Here is a 23,336-nt window from a genome sequence, read left to right on the forward strand (position 1 = left end):
CAAATAATTCTGTGAACTGTAGTTTGTTAAGGGTGCTGGGAATTGTAGCTCTGTGAGGAGTAAACTACAGCTCCCAGGTGTTTTTTTGGGGGGTGAGGGGTTAAATGTATAGTATAAATATAAATGTATAGTATAACTCCTCTATTCCGAACTTAAAAATGGAACGAGTAATGCTGGTGGTCAACAAAAGAGGTTTAACAACTATCTCAAGGCAAATCTAAAAAACACTGACAACTGGGAAACACTGGCCTACGAGCACTCCAGTTGGAGAGCAGTCTTTACCAAAAGTGTCATGGGCTTTGAAGACACTCGAACTCAGGACGCAAGGGAGAAATGTGCTAAGAGGAAGGCACACTTGGAAAATCCACACCATGATCAACTCCCGCCGGGAACCCAATGTCCCCATTGTGGAAGGACGTGTGGATCCAGAATTGGCCTCCACAATCACTTACGGACTCCTTGTTAACACCGTGTTTATGGAAGACAATCTCACTCGGCTACGAATGACTGCCGAAGAAGAATAGTCTCATAAGAAGAACTTACACACTTCATATAGGATTCTTACGTTGAACTTTTTTTAAAAAATCATGTACTGTACTGGGACAAATAGAAAGAGGCAACTATACAAAACTCAGTCCGCTCACAATATTGTTTATTCATACCATCTTTTAGATCTTAGCATAATGTGCAGTTTTCCACAACTGCTATGATAGAAGCAAAAATGTGACAATTAAAAACATGATTCAGGAAAAAAAAGTGGGGGGGGGAGGCATGCCGGCACAAAAACAATTTAAACAGCAGCACACACACCCAAAAACCAATCATGAACGACCTGGGACCCACCAAGGAAATGTTTGCTAATGAAACACCCAACAGCAAGCTCTCTGACACTGCTCCTAAGGCCTCAGAAAGGGAAGTTGGTAGATAAAAGTAGCCCTTTTGAGTCAGTCTCTTAAAGACCCCCTCCTCTGCATTCCATTGGCACTGATTGATTTATTATACCGCCCTTCATCTGCAGATCTTGGTTTACAAAACAAAAGCACAAGATAAAAACACAAAATGCGTAATAAGAACAAGAACAAAAAACCACAAGCCAATAAAAAACGCCTTCCTCCCACAAACACATTTATAGGAGTAAAGGATGTTAATCAGCCAAAAGGCCTGGTCAAAGAGGAATGTTTTTTCACCCTGGCGCCTAAAGATGTATAATGAAGGCTCCATAACCTTGGGACAGCATTCCACAAATTGGGAGCCACCACAGAAAAGGTTGGTTCTCAGGTTGCCAGCCTCCGGACTTCTCATGGAGGAGGCACGCAAAGAAGGTCTTGAAGAGGATGGTCTCAGGGTCCAGGTAGGCTCATATGGAGAGAGGTGGACAGCTGCATATTCCTGCATTGTTGGGGGTTGGGATAGATGATCCTCAGGGTACCCCCCACTCTACAATTCTATGCTTCTATATGTTCAGGCCTGTAAGGTGCCACCATATTTGGCTTGGAGGTCATCAGATCTGATGTGCCTGACCTGGAGCCTAGGCTGGGTAATTTATTCCTAATCAACGGGTGCTTGTAAAGAGATTCTAAACTCAGTAAAGCAAACTGAAGCATGAGAAGTTTAACCACAGATCTCCAGGGCCCAGGGCATTTTGCAAGTACCGTATTTTTCGCTCTATAGGACGCACTTTTTCCCCTTCAAAAATGAAGGAGAAATGTGTGTGCGTCCTATGGAGCGAAGACGCCATAGCCCCGCGACCCTCTCCCGGCTGGAGAGGTGACGTGCGGCTATGGCAGGAGCCTCTATAGCGTCACCTCTCCAGCCGGAAGAGCTCGCGCGGGACTAAAGAAGCACCCTTCAACCCTCTCCTGGCTGGAGAGGGGACACGCAGCTATGGCAGGAGCCTCTATAGCCACGCGTCACCTCTCCAGCTGGGAGAGCGCGCGCGGAGCTAAAGCAGCCCCCTGCGACCCTCTCCCGGCTGGAGAGGTGACGCGCGGCTATGGCAGGAGCCTCTATAGTCGCGTGTCACCTCTCCAGCTGGGAGAGCGCACCCGGGGCTAAAGCAGCGCGCCCCCCCCCCCCCCCGCGACCCTCTCCTGGCTATGGCAGGAGCCTCTTTAGCCGCGTGCCACCTCTCTAGCCGGGAGAGCCGCGTGGGGCTAAAGAAGCCCCACTTACTCTCTCCCAGCTGGAGAAGTGACGTGCAACTATGGCAGCAGCCTCTCCGCTGCGCCTTTCCGCTGCTCCCTGACCTGCTCTTTGGGGCTGGTGGTGGGCTTCCCCCGTCAGCCCCAAAGAGCAGATCGAAAGGAACCTGAAGCCTGGAGAGTGAGAGGGGTCGTTGCGCACCGACCCCTCTCGCTCTCCAGGCTTCCAAGGTAGCCGCCTGAACGCACCTTAAACGGCACCTTTTAGAGCGGGAAAACAAGAGGGGGGAAATTCTCCCCCTCTCTGCGCAGCACCTCCTGCCGCTTCGCTGAAGGGGCGCTGGGCAGAGAGGGGGAGATTTTTTTTTCTTGTTCTCCCCCCTCTAATACAAGGTTCGTCCTATTGTCCGGTGCGTCCTATGGTGCGAAAAATACGGTATCCTTCCTGGGCAAGAATGATTTCTCACCATGTGGGAAGGGCCATAGCTCAATCGAAGAATATGCACTGCATTCAGAATGTCCCTGGCCTCTCTAAGCAGGGCTGTGAATGGCTCATGTCTGAAACCCTGGAGAATTGCTGTCCGCCAGTGTAGACCAGGGGTCAGCAACCTTTTTCAGCCGTGGGCTGGTCCACCGTCCCTCAGACCATGTGGTGGGCCGGACTATATGGGGGGGGGGGGGAATTAACAAATTCCTATGCCCCACAAATAACCCAGAGATGGATTTTAAATAAAAGCACACATTCTTTGCATGTAAAAGCACCAGGCAGGCCCCACAAATAACCCAGAGATGCATTTTAATAAAAGGACACTTTCTACTCATGTAAAAACACCAGGCAGGCCCCACAAATAACCCAGAGATGCATTTTAAATAAAAGGACACATTCTACTCATGGAAAAACAATCTGATTACCGGACCATTGAGAAGGCGATTGGGTCGCATTCAGCCCACGAGCCTTAGGTTGCCTACCCCTGATACAGACAGTACTGAATGAGGCAGACCAAGAGTGGGACTCAGTATAAGGCAGTTTCCTATGTTCCCGCAAACCTCACTGCTCACTGCAAAGAACAACAGGCTGATAAAATGTTTGAAATGAGAGCCTGCAAACTGCTTGAGAGAACAGCAGTTCTCCAAGTCTTATCTGCTCTTTCCTTCTATCTAGGGCGGTTACAAGGCAGAAGAGGAAATCTAGCCCTTGCGTAAGTCAAGCAAACGAGCTGCCAATTAAAAGAGAGAACTGGGTGTGGCTACCTGTGTGTTGCAACTCAGCCATGCCAAGAGCATCATCAGCACAGTAGGAAAATCTAGTCCTAGAGACGACAAGTACTCCTAGATTGATGAAGATATACAAATTCCACATTTTCTACTTAAATGGCACATAATGGATGCAGCAGGACTCTTACTATTGGGGGGGGGGAGCATTAATGCGACCAGGGGCTTTTGAATCATGTAACTGGTTCCAGCCAACTGATTTTTCCAATGTTTCCCCAAGTCAAGACCACTACAGTGGTACCTTGGGTTAAGTACTTAATTCGTTCCGGAGGTCCGTTCTTAACCTGAAACTGTTCTTAACCTGAAGCACCACTTTAGCTAATGGGGCCTCCTCCTGCTGCTGTGCCACCAGAGCACGATTTCTGTTCTCATCCTGAAGCAAAGTTCTTAACCCGAGGTACTATTTCTGGGTTAGCAGAGACTGTAACCTGAAGCATCTGTAACCTGAAGCATATGTAACCCGAGGTACCACTGTACTGTTCTTCCTAGATCCATTTCCGCATATTCCACCCCTTTCCCAACATACTGTGTTTCCCATTTCTGAGACTTTTAACTTTTCCCTTGTGGAAGGGCATTCTGCAATTCAAGAACCTCCACAAAACATTTTGCTGCAGGCAAAATTTCACTTAGAGCAGGATTAAAAGTGAATTGGGGGTGCTACAAAGTATTTTAAGGGAGCTAAAAGTTCATCTGAGATGAGTAACTTTTTTCAGAGGGGGTACCCTAGGCCATGACTAGATTTTGTACATCTCTAGTTCTTCTGTTGTCTTTGTCCATGGAGTTTTCTTGGCAGGGATACTGGAGTGGCTTGCTGGTTCCTGCTCCAGGTGGATCACGTTTGGTCAAAACTCTCCACTATGACCTGTCCATTTTGGGTGGCCCTGCACGGCACAGCTCATAGCTTCTCTGAGTTATTCAAGCCCTTTCGCCACGGCAAGACAGTGATCCATGAAGGATCTTTGACCAAGCTGCAGGAGGCAGTGGAAGACAGGAGTGCCTGGCGTGCTCTGGTCCATGGGGTCACGAAGAGTCACGACTAAATGACTAAACAACAACAGTTCTTCCAGCAAACGCCCCTTTTCTGCAGAATGACCAGTGCTCTCAATTTCATTCTCTGTATCCTTTTGCACAGTGGACTTTCAACCGTTGATCAAGCCTCAGCTTGGTGAATTCTGGAACTGACATTTTAAAAACGACTTCAAGTTTACTGATGAACAAGCTCACCTATGCACACACAGTACTCAAAGCACAGCCAGATTTACTGCTATTTTAAGATTTTAATTCTAGAAGTCTTCTAAGCACGGCGTAATACCAAGACGAAGAACCTCCTAAAATGTCACAATATCAGACATGCCAGGTTAAATTGGACAGCTTTTTTTTTTTTTTTTTACTGTCACATGTACAGCAAAGCTGCAGGTCTTATGCTGATGATAACTTATATTCATTGCGCAAAAACTGGGCGGGGGGGGGGGGGAGCAGCTGCTCATTCCCATCAGGCATTTATTCCGAGATAGCTTCCTTCCACCTTTTGCTATGCAAATACACAGACAGCAGTAACATAAAAGCAGTTTCAAAGCTACTGCATTTTTCCACCTTTTCATTCTTAGTGTAGTCTCCATTGGTGACTTTCCACTGACAGGAAAGAATCCAAAGGCACAGAGGGGGAGAGCCAATTTTCAATGACTGCTGCACCACCCCACACCCCCTCTAAAAAGGCTCTGGATAGTCCCCAAAGCCGCGACATCAGATTTAGAGAGATGTGGGGCAGGAGGGAAAGGGGGTCACCAAAACTGGCTGCTTCTTCATTCTTTTCTCTCAGTAGGCAGCCACCAATGAGTTATCCCTCTTCCTGTGCACCCAAATGTTGGCATCATCAAAGCATAATGCAGTGCAATCTATGGAATCTTTGCTGAATTAACATATAGAATATGCTGTTTGCAGATGGCACAACCCCTTCTGCCAAACTCTACACCATCTCGGTTGCATGGAAACACCTGAACGGAGCTACTGTTAATCTGAATATTGGGGAATGGGGAGGTTTGAGTGTCAAGTTCACCTTTGGAGCCCTGTATGGCTCAGGACCACAAAAGCTCAAGGGCTGTGATGATGATAATGACGACTACAGTGGTACCTTGGGTTACAGACGCTTCAGGTTACAGACTCCACTAACCCAGAAATAGTACCTCAGGTTAAGAACTTTGCTTCAGGATGAGAATAGAAATCACATGGCGGCAGCAGAAGGCCCCATTAGCTAAAGTGGTACCTCAGGTTAAGAACAGTTTCAGGTTAAGAACGGACCTCCGGAACGAATTAAGTTCTTAACCCAAGGTACCACTGTATTATTATTAGATGTATATACCTGCCTTCATCCGAATATCTCAGGGCAGTTCACAGGATTAAAATACAAGCTAAACACACAAATAAATAGTTAAAAGTACAAAACAATAACAACCCCCTCCTTCCCATAAACACATTTTAAAGGCTGTGGAATATTAATCAGTCCAAAGTCTGAAGAAGAACGTTTTTGCCTGGCACCTAAAGATATTTAATGAAGGCGCCAGGCAAACCTTCCTGGGGAGAACATCCCAGAAATGGGGAGCCAATGCAGAAAAGGCCCCGTTCTCCTGTCGCCACCCTCACATGGAGGAGGCACACAAAGAAGGGTCTCAGATGATGAACTCATGGAGTCTGGGTCGGTTTATATAGGGAGAGGCGGTCCCTGAGGTTTTGTGGTTCTGAGCCATGTAAGGCTTTAAATGTCTAAACCAGCACTTTGAATTGGGCCCCGAAGGTAACTGATCTTCACTGGAGGCCCTTCTCTGGGTGCCCCACCAGAAGGAAGTGTGGAGGGCGGCCACATGGGAACAGACCTTTTCAAGTGGTGCCTTCCCCTCCTCATTTCAAATGGAATGCTCATCTAGTCATTTTTTACTGACTTTGGTTTCCCCAGGGCTTTGGTTAAGCACTGTTGCCTCTTATGGTGATGCCCATCTTAAAGGAAGGTGGGCTGGCAGGGTGGATTTGATTTAAATCAAATCAATTTAAATCATGATTTAAATCACTAGTCAGTAAGACTTGATTTAAATCATTTTTTTACAGAAAGACTCATTCTTGCAGGTGTAATCTTAGTATTTACAACCAGATGAAGGTTTCATTTTTGGAGTAATAAATTTTCAGAGTAGTTTTTACAGTTACAGTGCTACCTCTGGTTACGTACTTAATTCGTTCCGGAGGTCCGTCCTTAACCTGAAACTGTTCTTAACCTGAAGCACCACTTTAGCTAATGGGGCCTCCCGCTGCTGCCGCACCACTGGAGCACGATTTCTGTTCTCATCCTGAAGCAAAGTTCTTAACCTGAGGTACTATTTCTGGGTTAGCGGAGTCTGTAACCTGAAGCGTATGTAACCCAAGGTACCACTGTATATAAAAAATTACTGATTTGGTTATACTATTAAAAATACATAGACCGAGAATTATGAAATTATTGTGTGGTTTAATAACTTAACATTTTATATTTGGACAACTTTTCTGCTGTACTTTATTGGAAGGAGAAAAATAATCACTTCCTTAATAACAATTTAAACAATGTATTTAACCATAACAATAACATTTTAGCATATGTATCCATGTTTGTTAACTGAGGTGATTAAACTTTTTTTTAAAAAAAAAAAAAAACTTAGACTGAGTTTTAGCACACATGGAAAACTTAAAATAAAACCTTATTTCCTGATAAATAGCCTTTGGAATATAATGTAACTTAAATAGAAAACTATCTTTAGAAAGATTTCTCCTCCAAAAGCATTTTATTTTAAAAATCCAATTTTTTTAAAAATATCTGATTTAAATTTTAAAAATCTGATTTAAATTTTAAAAAAATCACTGATTTTTATTCACCCTGTGGGCAGGACTTTACTACTAGTAGTACTACTAGTACCACTACTAGTACCACTACTACTAGTAGTAGTAGTGTTTTACGTATTTTGCATTTTTTAAAATCTGGTTTTATATTGCTTTTACGTGTTGCCCTTTACTGGAATAGGTTGCCCTGATCATTTTTTTATTGTCGAAAGCAACAAATAAACGTAATCGTAATCATCTCCCCATCTGTGGGCAGGATTTCTGCATTGCTGGGATTGGACCTTGTGATTGGACCTTGTGACTCTACAATTTTGTGATCCTAAGGAGTCAGGGATGATGGGAGCTGTGACCCAACGATATCAAAGACTGAAAAACACTGCTCAAGAAAAATGTGGGAGAAGGCAAGTCCTTCAGGCACTACAAGAAAAGAGATCCACAGGTGATCGGATATTCAATCCTTCTCCATCTCTTCCTCTCTTATCAACTTTATTCCCAAGTCTTTCAGCAGATTCCCCAGACTTCCCAGAAGAACCTTTGCCGATATACAATTTGGCTGTATAATTTGTAGGCCTGTTAAAACGTGAAGGAGCATTTCCAGGCCCAAAACCTGTATACCAAGTGGGTTCTTTTTAATTAAAAGAGCTGTAAATTAAGCAGCATTGGAAGACTTCCTGTGCGCATCTATACCCAATTATCACATAAATATTCCTCTGTCTGTCCATCTTTCCCCAACACCCCCCCCCCGATTTTTTAGTTTCACTTGTGACACAAATAACTACAAGACCACAGTCACCGTCCGACATTACGTATCTTCAAAGCTTTACAAAGCATAGAAAGGTTAAAATGCCATACTTTGATATTTACTCTTAAAATTGCACTTTTCCAAAAAAAAATTTAAAGGCTTACAAATGTTTATAAAAGATTAGTAGCATTTAAATACAATTCGTCAAAAATCATGCTCTCTGAAGTGGGCTTACTCCTGAGTAAGCGCACACGAGATTGCAACTTTAGGCAAGTTCCCCATATATAGATGTTGTTTTTGCAGTTTATCTTGTTCTTTTATTCTAAACCGCTTTGTTGTTGTTTACAATCAAGCGTTATGCAGATTTGATGAACTCATTAAAATAAATCAACAAATGAAACAGTAAAATTGTATAAATAAGCCCTGTTGGCTGGGGCCGATGAGGATAAGTCTAACATATTTTGAGGGCACCAAGCTGAAGAAGACCACTGGAAAAATGGGGAGCCTTGAAAAAACACAATCATGTTCTTATCACTAGGGGAGAGAGGAGACGAATTATCTGGATTTTTCTGCCTCAGGCACCAAACTGTCTCAAGACATCTGTCTGGGGCCAGAGATAAGGCAACAACTTTTTTTCTCCCCTTTGTGCTTCATTAATAAGGGTGGGGCTCAAGAACTCTGAAGTCGGCAAAGGTACAATAAAAACCCGTTTCCAGTTCAGAAGGTGTTAACTAATCCACTGCATATATCAGTGTTTCATATGTTTTTCCTGTCTACCACCCTAACATATTTATCAGCAGCCAAGTCTCCCACCTCCAGATTGCACTGCATACCCAAAACAAACAGGAACCTCTCCTGTTAGTAAAAAGGTAAAGGTAAAGAATCCCCTGACCATTAGGTCCAGTCGTGGCCGACTCTGGGCGTTGCGGCGCTCATCTCGCTTTATTGGCTGAGGGAGCTGGCGTACAGCTTCCGGGTCATAAGGCCAGCATGACTAAGCCGCTTCTGGCGAACCAGAGCAGCGCACGGAAACGCCGTTTACCTTCCCGCCGGAGAGATACCTATTTATCTACTTGCACTTTGAAGTGCTTTCGAACTGCTAGGTTGGCAAGAGCAGGGACCGAGCAATGGGAGCTCACCCTGTTGCAGGGATTTGAACCGCCGACCTTCTGATTGGTAAGCTCTAGGCTCAGTGGTTTAGACCACAGCGCCACCCGCACATCCCTCTCCTGTTAGTGGTGCAGACCATACAAAATTTCACTTTTACTACTGTAATTATCACTGGGGCTGGAAATGTTGGTTTGAACTGCACACTTTGTGCAACACACAAAGTGCAACTTTGTGTTGCACTTGGGGGGGGCAGGTTTAACAACTGGTGCCTCCGCTTGCTTTTCTTTCCTCCTCCCTCCTCCCCCTCTTTTCCTTCTGTTTCGTGTCTTTTAGGTTGTGAGCCTGAGGGCACGGACTGACTTTCTCTTGTTCTGAAGAGCAGGGTAAGATGTGCTTTAAATAAATAATAAACAAACCTCCCAAGCTAAGACAAGACATTGATGTGGACACTTGAGAAGCCCTGGTCCAACTTTATCTGAGTCACCTTTAACCCTGTACCCTTCTTAGCTGAAGTTGCTTTAGCCACACGAACCAAACGAAAAATAAATACCTGAATTAGTAATTGGGATTGTATCACTGCGTAAAAGTGACACAATGGGATGGAGCACAACACAGATCTGCAACTGCAAACAAACAAAGACAAAGGAAGAGCAAGAAAACGCAAGTAAGGTTTATTGCTGGGGTCTCAGCACAATGCTATTATCTGTGAACTTAAGAAGGCATTGCTCATTTCCAGGAGGCCTCTGAAACATCAATCATTGTGACTGAGCAGGTAGCTGTGTTGACCCATTAGAAGGAGGAGGGGGGGGGGAATCAGATGCGGTACAAGCATAAATACCTTTATTCGGAGCAAAAGGAGCTGAAAAGCTAACACCTCAACTCCAACCTGCCAAAGGGCAGGCAAAACCTAATGGTTTCTTCACTGTGCGGTATATTCCTCTATCTTCTTTATAAATCAGGGAGACCACAGGATGACTGTCACCAGAAGCAAATTGCCAGGATTTGGAATGATCCAAAACAACACAAGTTTCGCTGACACGATTAACAGGAACATATTCTGTTGGAATGGGAAGGAAACAACTGGTTTACGGACGTATCCCCTGGCCCAAACCTCGGCTTAGCACAGTGCTGTATGGCAGCCAAAAACAGAACGGAAAGAAACAGGAAGGAGCAAAGAAACTCTGTCCTCCTCTCCAGGAGGTCCACACAGTCACAAACCAACCCAGAGTTTGCTACATGTGAACCAAAACCAGCAAGGAAAATACCGCTGCAAAGACGCAAGAAGAAGAAGAAGAAGAATTTGGATTTGATATCCCGCTTTATCACTACCCTAAGGAGTCTCAAAGCGGCTAACAATCTCCTTTTCCCTTCCTCCCCCACAACAAACACTCTGTGAGGTGAGTGGGGCTGAGAGACTTCAGAGAAGTGTGACTGGCCCAAGGTCACCCAGCAGCTGCATGTGGAGGAGCGGGGAATCAAACCCGGTTCACCAGATTACGAGTCCACCGCTCTTAACCACTACACCACACTGGCTCTATATACTGGCTCTATACACTGGCTCTATATACTGGCTCTATATACTGGCAAGAATACTAGTGTCATTCCCAGAAGAGAGAGTAGGAGTCGAACAGAACCTGAGCCTGTTTACTTCTGCATGATTCCTCCCACAAATAATGTACAGCACATTAAGTACCTATGGCCCGGAGGAGGAGGAGGCTTGTTTCCTCCCTTTACCGCCTCCTCCAGTTTCCTTGTACATGGTACTCTTCCGCTTTCGCTCCAACAACGGAAAGCAGGGAAAGGATGAGGGCAGCCAACTCATTCGCAAATTCTGGGGATGCTTCCAGATCGGCAAACTCCTAGAGCTAGCAAATCATTGCCCTTCCACTGTAAGCTGCGTGCGGAATTGCAATTCATGCTTTGCAGGAATGGGTTAGGATACAGCAATCAATCTCTCTCTCTCTCTCTCTCTCTCTCCCTTCCGTATGAGTATGAAAGGGACTTTTTTTTTTTTTTTTACAAAGGACACTAACTGCACTATTGCTTTAACTTTTTTAAAAGATGGAGGGTTAAAAAGTGTGCTAGGTAAAATGATCAGCAAAGGAAGAAGTTGTTCACAAGGTGCAAACTGGAAAAGCAGACCCAAATCCTGCCGTTTTCTTGCTTGGGATCTCATGTGTACAGCCGGCTAATTTTGGTTTATTAAATATAAGCGTCATTTGCCACTTAAAAAGAAGAAGCCCTGAAGCAACTTACAGCAAATAAATACAGTAATACAATAAGAGTTAGCAGTACAATATTGTTGCTGCTGTCCAAATGCCCGGATAAAAGCAAAAACACCAGGCAGGAGGTGGTATGACAGAGAAGGCCCATTCTCTCCTTGCTGCTTTCCTGATCTCCCACCTTCCAGGTGTCCCTATTTTCCAATGACAGTCCCAGATTTTCAGAAGCCATCCCCGGTTTCTGATTTGATCCCTGAATGTCCTGTTTTTCCTTAGGGCACCCACATTTTCATCAGAAACGTGTTGAGAGAGTATGTAACTATGCTGGATTTCCCTCAACCTGCCTTCTCTTGAGCGGTTAAGCATGTTCCACTAGGATGTCAGACAATGGCATACAAAGAAAATAGGGCAAAAATCCAGGAGAAAAGCAGCAACTGGTGTGCTGCTGTGATTAGGGGTTCAGTATCTTGGTTTCCCTGTGTGCTTCCTCAAGCAGAAGGAAGGGAATGTAGGCCAGTTTAGATAAATCTGAACCTTCTGCAATTGGCTACACACTGTTTCCCACTCCCACGAATGACCAGAGTGTTGGGTCACAAAATAGCCTTCCCCTCCTTGCAAAGGCCAAACTGTTTCTTGCGACTTCCTCTAGAGGAGAATTCCTCTCCCCTAATTCTACATGTGGCAGGGTAGCTACTAATTAGTCATCAGCAAAATCCACTCATTTCCAAACTTAAGAGGAACTACACATGCTCCCAAGGAGATCTGGGGGCACTGGCGGAGGAAGAGGAGTGCAGCGGGAGTGCCCCCGGCAGCGCGATCATGGTGAGGTGCCATCGCCCCGGTCCCCCTGCCCACGCTGGGCACCACGCCCCTGCAGTCGGCATGCCACGCCCCCTAGGACACACACCACGCCCCTGCGGGCGACGTGCCACACCCCGGGAATCACGCCAGCCCTGCCCCCGCCTGCTCTCCGCCCGATGCCAGAGCATGAAGCTCCATCGCTGTTTGGGGCCTGCACTTTGGTAAGCCTGCATTCAAATTGAGCCCCACGCCTCACTAAAATCAATACAGTATAACAATCTGTGTGCCATGCATACATGTACCTACGGGACCACCTCTCCCGCGGAGGACCTTAAGGTCCACAAATGATAACACTTTGGAGGTCCCAGGTCACAAGGTGGTTAGATTGGTCTCAACTAGGGCCAGGGCCTTTTCAGTACTGGCCCCGACTTGGTGGGATGCTCTGTCACAAGAGACTAGGGCCCTGAGGGTCTTCACATCTTTCCGCAGGGCCTGCAAGACAGAGCTGTTCCGCCTGGCCTTTGGTTTGGACTCAGTCTGGCACAAAATGCATAATGATTTATCCACTACTTTTAAAATGAGGCTGCATTTTAAATTGCATTTTAACCTGTATTTTAAATTGGGTTTTTTTCCCCATTATGTTTTTACTGTAATTTTACTGGTGTTAGCCGCTCTGGCCAGGGGGGGTATAAATAAAATATTATTATTATTATTATTATTATTATTATTATTATCTCTTCCATGCAGCCTCCTCCTTCCCAACTAACTAAGACACTATCTATCTATCTTATCTATCTATTGTCCTTACAAGTTTAATATTCAGCATTGCAATTGGAGCCAACACTTCAGCACCTGCTCACTCTTCTCTTCCTTGTTTGCACAGCCTAGCATAGCTGGTGCAGCTTGTGTTCGAGAACCAAACATGCACAAGGTTTGCAGCAGCAAGGAGCCAGTCCTTGTATTATGAGCCAGCCCCTGCCATTACAGCTAATGCACTCAAAGAACCAACCAAGGTCCCTTCAGCACACAACCCAGCACACAACTTTTACACTGGGATAATGAGGGGTGAAGAAGACATATGGTAACAAGATGGTAGCCAGCCTGGATAGAAGTCCATTGGAAGGAGCAGGTGTCTGCCTCAGGCACGTTAATAGAACTTAGCTAGGGTGGGGGATCTGTGGCCTTCTAGATGCTGTTGGGCCAAAATGCCCAACATTCCTGGTGACTGGTCACAAAATATTAAGAGGCCATGGTTAGGCATGAGCCATAGGCAACAGTAATGTGAGAGAAGGAACTCAAGTAATTTGGAAATAGTTGTATTGGGGGGGGGGGAATCTGTTCTGAGTGAGACCGGCAGGGAAAGGAAGCTTAAGATGTTCTGACTAGTTTCAGTTTAGTATATACCGTATTTTTCGCTCCATAAGACGCACCTAGTTTTTAGAGGGGGAATGCAAGGGGGGGAAATTCTTTAAAGGGAGCGCTGAGCAGAGCCTGTATGCATCCCAGGCTCTTCTCAGCGCTTCCTTTCACGAACTGCGTGGAGCATGTGTGCGGCGCTTGAAGGCTTTTAACCGAGGAGGGAGAAGGGACTGATGGGCTGCCCTTCTCTCTCCTCAGGGAAAAGCCACATGCTCCACGCGACTCTTTAAAGGGAGCGCTGAGCAGAGCCTCCCTCCTGCATTCGCTCCATAATATGCACACACATTTCCCCTTACTTTTTAGGAGGGGAAAGGTGCATCTTATGGAGCGAAAAATACGGTAGTTCGGTAGGAGCTAAGAAAAATTTGTTCCTTCTAATCCAGTGTACGTGGTGATTTTGCAAACAATACAGCAACAGTGAGGGGCTGGGAATGAGGACCCAGGCCATAAACAAAAGTCACAGCAGAGTGCAGGTATATCTCAGTTGCTTGACCAAACGAACAGTGTAAAACAGGAAGTCCTCTTATACTCCTTCTTGTTCTGGAAAAGTCAATGGCCAGCCTAGCAAGTGGAACCTTGAAGATCCTTCACAGAGAAGCTGTAGTTATGCACTTCGCCACATGGGGCAGTGGTCAGCAGTTCCTACCAGCCAAGAAGACAATTCCATGTTAAACCAAAATTATTATAATCTGTCCAACATGTTGCAGGTGGCTAAAGCGAGAAAAGGCAACAGAGAGAGTGCATTAGGAATGACAAGCACTGCACTGGGTCGCTGGGAAAACTCCATACTGCAAAGTATCCTAGTTGAGACCAAGAAGGGCTTTAATCCTAGGGGTGAATCCAGATTCCATCACTGAAATCAGTGAGACTTAGATTAAGTCACATGCAACTTAAATTCCATTGATTCCAACGTTTGGATTCAAACCGTAAGTTTCTGAAATGACAGAAATATCCTTACGACACTGTTAAAATCAAGAGGGAATGCACTGCTAATTAGATTCAGGAACACTATTGGGCAGGCACTGAAAGCAGATTTTCCAAGAGTGGCAAGTTTCACAGATCTGAATGGTGCGAGAACAGTCAGACCCATCTGTAAGGCACTTACCACGTATGCTCCTAATTTTAAAGCACAGAATGCATCATCCACTCAACAAACTCCCCCCAGAAGCAAATTTCATTCCGTTTACCAAAAAAACAATTTTGTTGTCTATTGCCATTAAGCAGTTAGCAGTAGCAAGTAGCTAGCATTAGCAAGACTGTGCCATTGGGCTCAGTCATCAGCCAGCTTCTAGAAATTTAAGCTTCTATGTAAGCACATTTCTAGCATGGATGGATGCAGAGTTAGGCCTGGAAAGAGGGGAGGGTCAACTTGCGAAGGATCAGAGCAGGCATAGGCAAACTCGGCCCACCCGATGTTTTTGGGACTACAACTCCCATCACCCCTAGCTAACAGGACCAGTGGTCAGGGATGATGGGAGTTGTAGTCCCAAAACATCTGGAGGTCTGAGTTTGCCTATGTCTGGATCAGAGGCTGGAGGGATGGATGGAAAGACAGTGAACTGAAACAGACTTGATTCCACCCCACATTCAAAGGGCATAGAGCAGATCTCAAATGGCTGGTAAGGGTGAAGTTTCATTGCTCTGTATATTGTTGGTGGTGGTGGTGGTTAAATTTATATACTGCCCTTCATCGGAGGATCACAGTATAAAAACACAGAAATACACAACATAATAACAAACAAAACAATAACGCCCCCTCCCCTTGCTCATTGCTCAATGACTAGAAGAAGCTAAATTATGCAAAACAAGCAAATCTATTAAAGTGTCCCATTTGCATTGCTCATACAAGTTGTAGATACCGAATCTGTAACTTTTCCCAGGAAGGAATGTGTTGCCCAGGAGGAGATGTGACTCTCAGACTGAAAAAGGTTCCCCACCCCACCCTCATCTGCATTTATCTTCTTTACAAAGGAGAACCAAGTCTTTCCCAATTTCTCTTCCCTCGGAAAAAAAGTAAAGCTGGGGTGGAGAGGTGGAGTGAAAAGAGATTGCAGTTTACCTTAAAAAAAAAAAAAAAACAGTTTGAGATCCAATCAGGTTTAAAACCCCAGTTCCAACTGAACAGCCTAGCAGCCATTTTTAAAAATGCAGTTGGAGCTTTAGAACCGAATACAGTCGTACCTCGGATCCCAAACGCCTTGGGAGTCGAACGTTCCGGCTCCCAAACGATCGAAACTGGAAGCGAGTGTTTTGGTTTTAGAACTTTGTTTTAGAAGCTGAATGTCTGATAAGGCTTCCGCAGCTTCTGATTGGCTGCAGGAGCTTCCTGCAGCCAATCAGAAGCCGTGTTTTGGTTTCCAAACGTTTCGGAGGTCGAATGGACTTCCAGAACAGGTTCCATTCGACTTCCGGGGTACGACTGCACTCCCACACCAAACATCAGAAATAACAAAAGAAAGGTTGTTTTTAGCCATTCACCCTTATGAAGGTGCTACAGGGCTTAAGTCAGTTCCATTGATTTGCAGTGGAACCAAAACAGTGTGTTGATGTCCTCCTTAGACCATGCCTTCCACAGTCTAAGATTGTACATCAAGAGATGAGCGACACACCTGGGGTCTTTCTCTCCCCCTTTCCTCCACCCACTTTTAACTAGGGACCTGGTTTGGGGTGGTAAGGGGGAGAAAACATTTCTAATTGTCAACGAAAAAGCATCTGCAATAGCCTGCACCAGACTAGAAGTCTTGTTGGGCAAGTGCCCACCCAAAAGATTATACAGTGGTACCTCTGGTTACGTACTTAATTCGTTCCGGAGGTCCGTTCTTAACCTGAAACTGTTCTTAACCTGAAGCACCACTTTAGCTAATGGGGCCTCCCACTGCCACCGCACTATTTCTGTTCTCATCCTGAAGCAAAGTTCTTAACTCAAGGTACTATTTCTGGGTTAGCAGAATCTGGTAACCTGAAGCGTATGTAACCTGAAGCGCATGTAACCCGAGGTATCACTGTACAGCACAGCCAGAAAACGGGAGAGCTTGCCATGTGGAGGACTGTGTGAGCCAAATTACCGAAAGGACACCAGCAGTCGTATACCTTGCAGATTATAAATTTCCCTTGTGCAACTCTCTTCCCCGGGAAAAGTGTGCAGACACGCACTTTGAGGGCAGAGAATAAATTGTAGACCCCTCTCACACGGTGGGAGGGGGTGAGAGACAGAGAGAGAATGGAGAAATAACACCCTTGTCCCTCTCCTTGCTATTTCCGTTTCTTTCTTTTAAAAAAGGAAAGAAAGAAAAACTTCCGTTTCTGAACAAGGTCTGCTGCTACTGATCTTACCGATTAGAAACAGAGCGAACTCTGCAGCTCCCAGTTCAGATCTCACCTTAAACTTCTTTATTGATCTGCTGAAAGTAGAATTTTTACCCTGCTCAGCAGCTGAAAAGGCCTCCCTGCAGAGCAGCTTAACATTTAGCAGTTATTTACTTTGTTCAATTTCCTACTCGCTCTTCCACCATAAGGTCCCAGGGCGGGTTACAGCAATTATTATTTTTTAATGCAATGTTGAAAACGGTTTAAAACAAGGGTTACACTCAAGAGAACAGGGTGGGTCCTAAAATATCTCTCTCTCAAGTGTAGAAGGCCAGGGTTAGGGATTCCTCATCTAAGACTTGATAGAAAAGGAAAAACCGGTAAGAGGGAGGGAGGGAGGGACCAGTTCTTAAAGTTACAAGCTATGAGTTAAACACTCATCAGAAAGCCTGTTCTCTACCCTTCTGTCTGCGATATGGGGACATTGCTAACCTACTGCAATATTTCTTTAAGGACTTCAAACAAAAATGCACACGAAGAACTTTGAATGCACACAAAGAAGTGCTAAATAAATGCTGATCCTCCTCTCCAGTAGGACAGACCAGGATGAAGAATATTTACTTATTAAAAGTCTATTGTTCCTCTTCCTTTGGAAACCTCAGAACAGTCTTGCATGTGGCTCCCTGGCAGTCTCCGATCTGCTTCATTTATTTATTTAGGATCTTTCCATCCAGCCTTTCCACTCAGAAAGCTCTCCCAAGTGGCTAAAAAGACCCATAGAAATAGTCTTTCACAGGTAGATCAGTCCCTCCAAAACACACACACAGCTCAAGGATCTTAAAATGCTATCAAAAGCTTTGGTGAAAAGGACAAAGTTCATCTGGTGCCTAAAGGGCAGCAAGAACGGTACCAGCTGCACAACAGAGGCCCACTGAATGGACTTGACCAACTTAAGCCCATTAATTTCACCAGGTCTATCTACTCTGAGTGTAACTTACTTCGTTGAAATCTTCAGTTTCCCTTCTCTTCCCTCCTCACCCCACACAAGAGGACATGCAACAAGGACGGTGAGTTAAATAAATAAATAAATAAATAAATAAATAAATAAATAAATAAATAAATAAATAAAAAGCAGGTAACATTCAACAATTACAGAATTACAGATAATAAGAATCCAAAATAAAACAAGAACTAAACCATCACAGTTTTAACAAACACAAAATAAGGCATAGTAACATCCACAGTTGTCTTATAAAAACTTCCTACTGACAATTTATGGAACCATAAATGGAGGCAGTAGCTTGTGGCAAAAGTTAGCTTTCTATTTTTAGTAGCTCACGGGCCAGTATTTGGGACAGTGACCTGGCCGTTAGGAGCCCCTTTTGTGTATTATAATTTTGGGAATAAACTTTGCCCAATTTAAGAAAGCATTGCCAGCAATATGGGTCTTAGTCCACCAGGACTTGAGGAGAAGAGGGAGCAAACCCCATTTGACCCCGTGTACTTTTTAAGGAAGTCCATGCATTTTAGGAATAAGAGGGAGAGATGGGTTTTGCTTCACTCGCCCAGAAGTGTCAAAAGAGATTTAGCACAAAGCTCTCCTTGCCCGAGTTACAATTTGTGTTCTTCACTCTGAGATAGGCCACGAGACACATCTGGCCTGTAATATAATTTGACTTTGCCTGGGGATTTAAAGACACAATTTCAGCGTATTATATCTATAAAGGTTTCTAGTTGTGACTGCAGAGGCAAGGCTCATAAAAGGCAATTAAGGCTACAGTGTCAAGGTTTCAGGTATCGCAGCCTAGCAAATCGACGTTATGCAAGTTGCAGGAATGATAATTAGCAAAGCAGCTCCGAGGGAAAGAGAGAGATTTGGACACCCAGGGAGGTGCATAGATATAATCACTTTCTCACTCCTGCCCACTGTTAGCTGTGCTCTTACAACAGCCCTATGAGGAAGTCTAGGCTGGGGGGGGGCAAGGTCACCCAGGCAGTTTCATCCCTACCAAATGTTCATTATGTAACCAAAGGCCATCAATTGTGCTGTGGGTTAAACCACAGATCCTAGGACTTGCTGATCAGAAGGTCAGCGGTTTGAATCCCCGCAATGGGGTGAGCTCCCGTTGCTCGGTCCCTGCTCCTGCCAACCTAGCAGTTAGAAAGCACGTCCAAGTGCAAGTAGATAAATAGGTACCGCTCCGGCGGGAAGGTAAACAGCATTTCCATGCGCTGCTCTGGTTCGCCAGAAGCGGCTTAGTCATGCTGGCCACATGATCCGGAAACTGTACGCCGGCTCCCTTGGCCAGTAAAGCGAGAGGAGCACCGAAACCCCAGAGTCGGCCACGACTGGACCTAATGGTCAGGGGTCCCTTCACCTTTACCTTTATATATCACTTAGAACAGGGGTCGGCAAGGTTTACCTTGCGGAGATCGCTCTGCGGGCCAGATCGCATCTGCGCAGACGTGATTTCCGGTGTTTGAGCAGACACGGTTTCCAGCGCCGCGGAAGCGAGTCCCCGCTCTGTGCTGCACCACTTTAGCGCAGCGTGTGGGGACTCGCCAAGCGGGCGGCTCGGTTCAGGGGCAGTTTGGGGGCCGTTTAAACGACCCCCATGACAGAACAAACTTTCCACAGTACTAACAAACAAGAGAACATTGCAAAAGTAGTGAAACGCTGCGTATATTTATAATTTAACCTAATGTTTTAACCCAAAGTTAGCAACTCTCTGCTATCCATGTTCCTTCCCACTCCACACCATCCCACTGTCATTGTTCTGAATCGTGCTGTCAGTCAACCATTGGGTGTCCAGACATCTTGACATGGTCTCAAGTGACCAACAGCCAGGTGCAAAATGTGCCATAGCTAGGGTTCGAAATTAGCAGGGCGCCAGGCGCATTTTGCGCCTAAAGATTCTCCACTTGCAAGCACCTCCAAAAGTCTGGGTGCCATTTTTTGCACCTGGCTGACACTCAAGGATTACTGAAATGTATGTGCTTTGAAGCCTCAAAGTATATGTTAAGGATAGGCAATATGTTAAGGAGTTTAACAATAAAGGGTAGAGTGTTTTGAAAACGGAAGTACGGTATCAATATATTTTATTGTAAACACCAAATTAAACATGTATTAACGATTTCTGTTAAAAATGTGATATTAACAATGCGTCACTTATGTGACCTGTGTATTAATTTGTGCTTATAAAAATATAAAAAAAGTTTTGTTGACCCTCCCCCTCAAAATGGCGACTAGACATTCTGTTTTGACACCCACAACCCAGATCCCAAACCTAGCTTTTCTATCCCAGTTTCAAGCACTGCGCCTGTGAAAATTAAGTGGAATTTTCATATTTTAAAAAATGAGGCTGGTCTCATTTGGTGTGCTTGCTTCATCGTCTTTAATCAACAAAGCAAAAACCTTGAAACTGCCAACCTTGCTTAATATTTATTTTCATAGTTACTAAAGAAATGGGAAATTTTCTGCTTAGTGATAAAGCACTGGAAAAACATTCCAACCTGCAGCACTCAGCCCAAGCTGGAAGAAAACAGTTTTCAGCTGCAGGAGCTGTGCACAGCTCTCATTTGTTGTCCCTTCTGTCAATCAGGAAGTTGCCCCGCCCTCACCCAGGCAGACTTTCCAAATATTTTTTAAAGGAAATGATAGCGGGGTGGGGAGTAGTAGTAGTAGTAATTGGCCAAAGAATGCTTAAGCAGAGAGATATGCATGTCGCTAAGAGGAGAATGTAAATAGTCTGCTTAAAGCTTAAATCTCAACTTCCATCTTTTCCATGAAGCCTTTGGCACAGGATTGCCTGCTTGCCTAACAGACTCTAAACACTCGTGTTTTGCAGAAAATAATATACATCCCAGCTAGGGGGCCATTTATAAATGCCGAACCTGAATAGTCAAAACACTGCTAAACGTATGTGGCTTAATTTAAAGAATTCATTGCCATTTCGGAGTCTCGGTGGTCTAAGTTCTTTGGTGCTACTCTTAAGAAAACCCAGACCCCTCCTGCCCCCACCAAGATGTTGAGGGTTACATCCAGGCAATAGATACCACAGGCAGTTCCTCCACTGGCAGCAGTGAGCAGAGTGCCCTGGAATGAGGTGTTTTGCAGGTGGGGTGCCCAGATCTAAACCCCCATGGAGGAGGAAAGCCATATATGAATCGTCGTATAAATATACAAAGAATGCAAAATAATGACTTAGGCAGTGCTATTTTTCTAGAAAAAGAGGTGCCAGAACTCACCATGAACACCTCCCTCGTTCTCTTAGAATGGCAATGACACCCACCTGAGAGGTGCCAGAACTGAGTTCTGGATGAAAAAAGCCCTGCATTTTAGGGTAAAAATACTTCAACAGGCTTTAGCTCAACATATCGGCTAGGGAGTCATGCATTTAGGTTTAAGAGATTTTAAATCAGACTAACGTATTTTCATTTGCATTAAAACTGAGCTTTCCTTTTTGCACCAGGTTGTCTAAAAGTAAACTTAAAGTTGTTCTGTGGGTTTAAAAACAATCAAACAAACAAAAAAGAACTGATACCATACATATATTATATACATATATAATAGCTCCGGGCCTGAACACTGAGGTCCGTCCGAAGGCCTTCTGGAGGATCCCTCACTGTGAGAAGTGAGGTTATAGGGAACCAGGCAGAGGGCCTTCTCAGTAGCAACACCTGCCCTGTGGAACACCCTCCCATCAAATGCCAAGGAGATAAATAACTATACAACGTTTAGAAGACATCTGAAGGCAGCCCTGTATAGGCAAGTTTTTAATGTATGAAGTTTTACTGCGGTTTAATAATTGTTTGAACTAGGGACGCAGGTGGCGCTGTGGTCTGAACCACAGAGCCTAGGGCTTGCCGATCAGAAGGTTGGCAGTTCGAATCCCCACGACGGGGTGAGCTCCCATTGCTCAGTCCCTGCTCCTGCCAACCCAGCAGTTCGAAAGCACGTCAAAGTGCAAGTAGATAAACAGGTACCGCTCTGGTGAGAAGGTAAACGGCATTTCCGTGTGCTGCTCTGGTTTGCCAGAAGCGGCTTAGTCATGCTGCCCACATGACCCGGAAAAACTGTCTACTGACAAACACCAACTCCCTCGGCCAATAAAGCAAGATGAGTGCCGCAACTGGACTTCAACTCTCACTGGTCCTTAACCTTTGCCTTTTTAATAATTGTTTGAAGCCACCCAGAGTGATTGAGGCAACTCAGTCAGATGGGCAGGGCATAAGAAATTTATGATTACGATTATATTACCCCTGTACCATGGAATGCCCTTCCCCTACCATACATGAAGCAGCAATTATCAGTTGCTTCAGATGTCTTATAATATCATATCTTTATGTCCAGCCTCTCCCTCAGCAGTAAGGTTGGGTCCTGTTTTATATCTGCGAGTTCCCCCAAATCCGTGTTTTTATATGCGCCCTTATACAGTGGTACCTCGGGTTAAGTACTTAATTTGTTCCGGAGGTCCGTTCTTAACCTGAAACTGTTCTTAACCTGAAGCACCACTTTAGCTAATGGGGCCTCCTGCTGCCGCAGCACCGCTGGAGCATGAGTTCTGTTCTCATCCTGAAGCAAAGTTCTTAACCCAAGGTAATATTTCTGGGTTAGCGGAGTCTGTAACCTGAAGTACCACTGTACTGCTGTTTTCCTGTTGTAAGCTGCTTGGGTGTTTTTTGTTTTTTAAAAGTTAAGCTACTATCACAGATAGTATATACACAGACCAATGTATAAGGATGAACACAGAAGAACCACCAGGGGGGTGAGCTTCAACCGCCAAATGCCAGGTTTCTTTTTTTCCTTTCCTTTTTTAAATAAAGCTTTATTAATCTTTTTCACAATACAGGCATACCTTGGAATTCAAACGGAATCCGTTCCGGAAGTCCGTTCAGCTTCCAAAACAGTTCAGAAACCAAGGCGTGGCTTCCAATTGGCTGCAGGAAGTTTCTTCAGCCAATCGGAAGCCGAGGACGTCGCAACGAACATTCGGGTTTCCAAAGAACGTTCACAAACCGGAACAATCACTTCCGGGTTTGCGGCATTCAGGAAGTCGTTCGAGATCCAAGGTACGACTGCACTGGAAAAGACATGCCAATCCACACCAAGAATAACAAAGAAAGAAAAGAATGATATAAAAATACAAGGTTCTCCTCACACAAGTGTATCTCAACTTTTGTCCCGTGCAGAAAAAGATGACCCTTTCCCAGATCTCACCTGGGAACATCCCTTTCTTCTCTCCTCACCCTGGGAGATCTCACCTTCCCTGTCTCTCATGCAAGTTCCTTCAAATTGTCCGTCATCTTCATCTGCACACTGCATACCAAGTTTCCAGAGACCGCCTCAACGCACACCATGCCTTGCGCCAGCCAGAAACTTTTAAAAGTTTCGACCCGAGCAAAAATGCACCAGGCAGCACACAAGGAAAAAGGCCAGCCAGCGGCGAGGAACATTGCAGCTTT

At 45.0% G+C, this 23,336-nt stretch overlaps 1 protein-coding gene across 2 annotated transcripts in view; it reads right to left on the reverse strand.

The window, feature by feature from the left end:
- The window catches only part of RCOR1 (REST corepressor 1), a 149,524-nt gene that overhangs the window by 98,198 nt on the left and 27,990 nt on the right, over positions 1–23,336 (reverse strand). The gene's annotated exons all lie outside the window — the stretch shown is intronic.

This window comes from Podarcis cretensis (assembly GCF_951804945.1).
Source record: "Podarcis cretensis genome assembly, chromosome: 1".
In the NCBI taxonomy this organism is placed as follows: domain Eukaryota; kingdom Metazoa; phylum Chordata; class Lepidosauria; order Squamata; family Lacertidae; genus Podarcis; species Podarcis cretensis.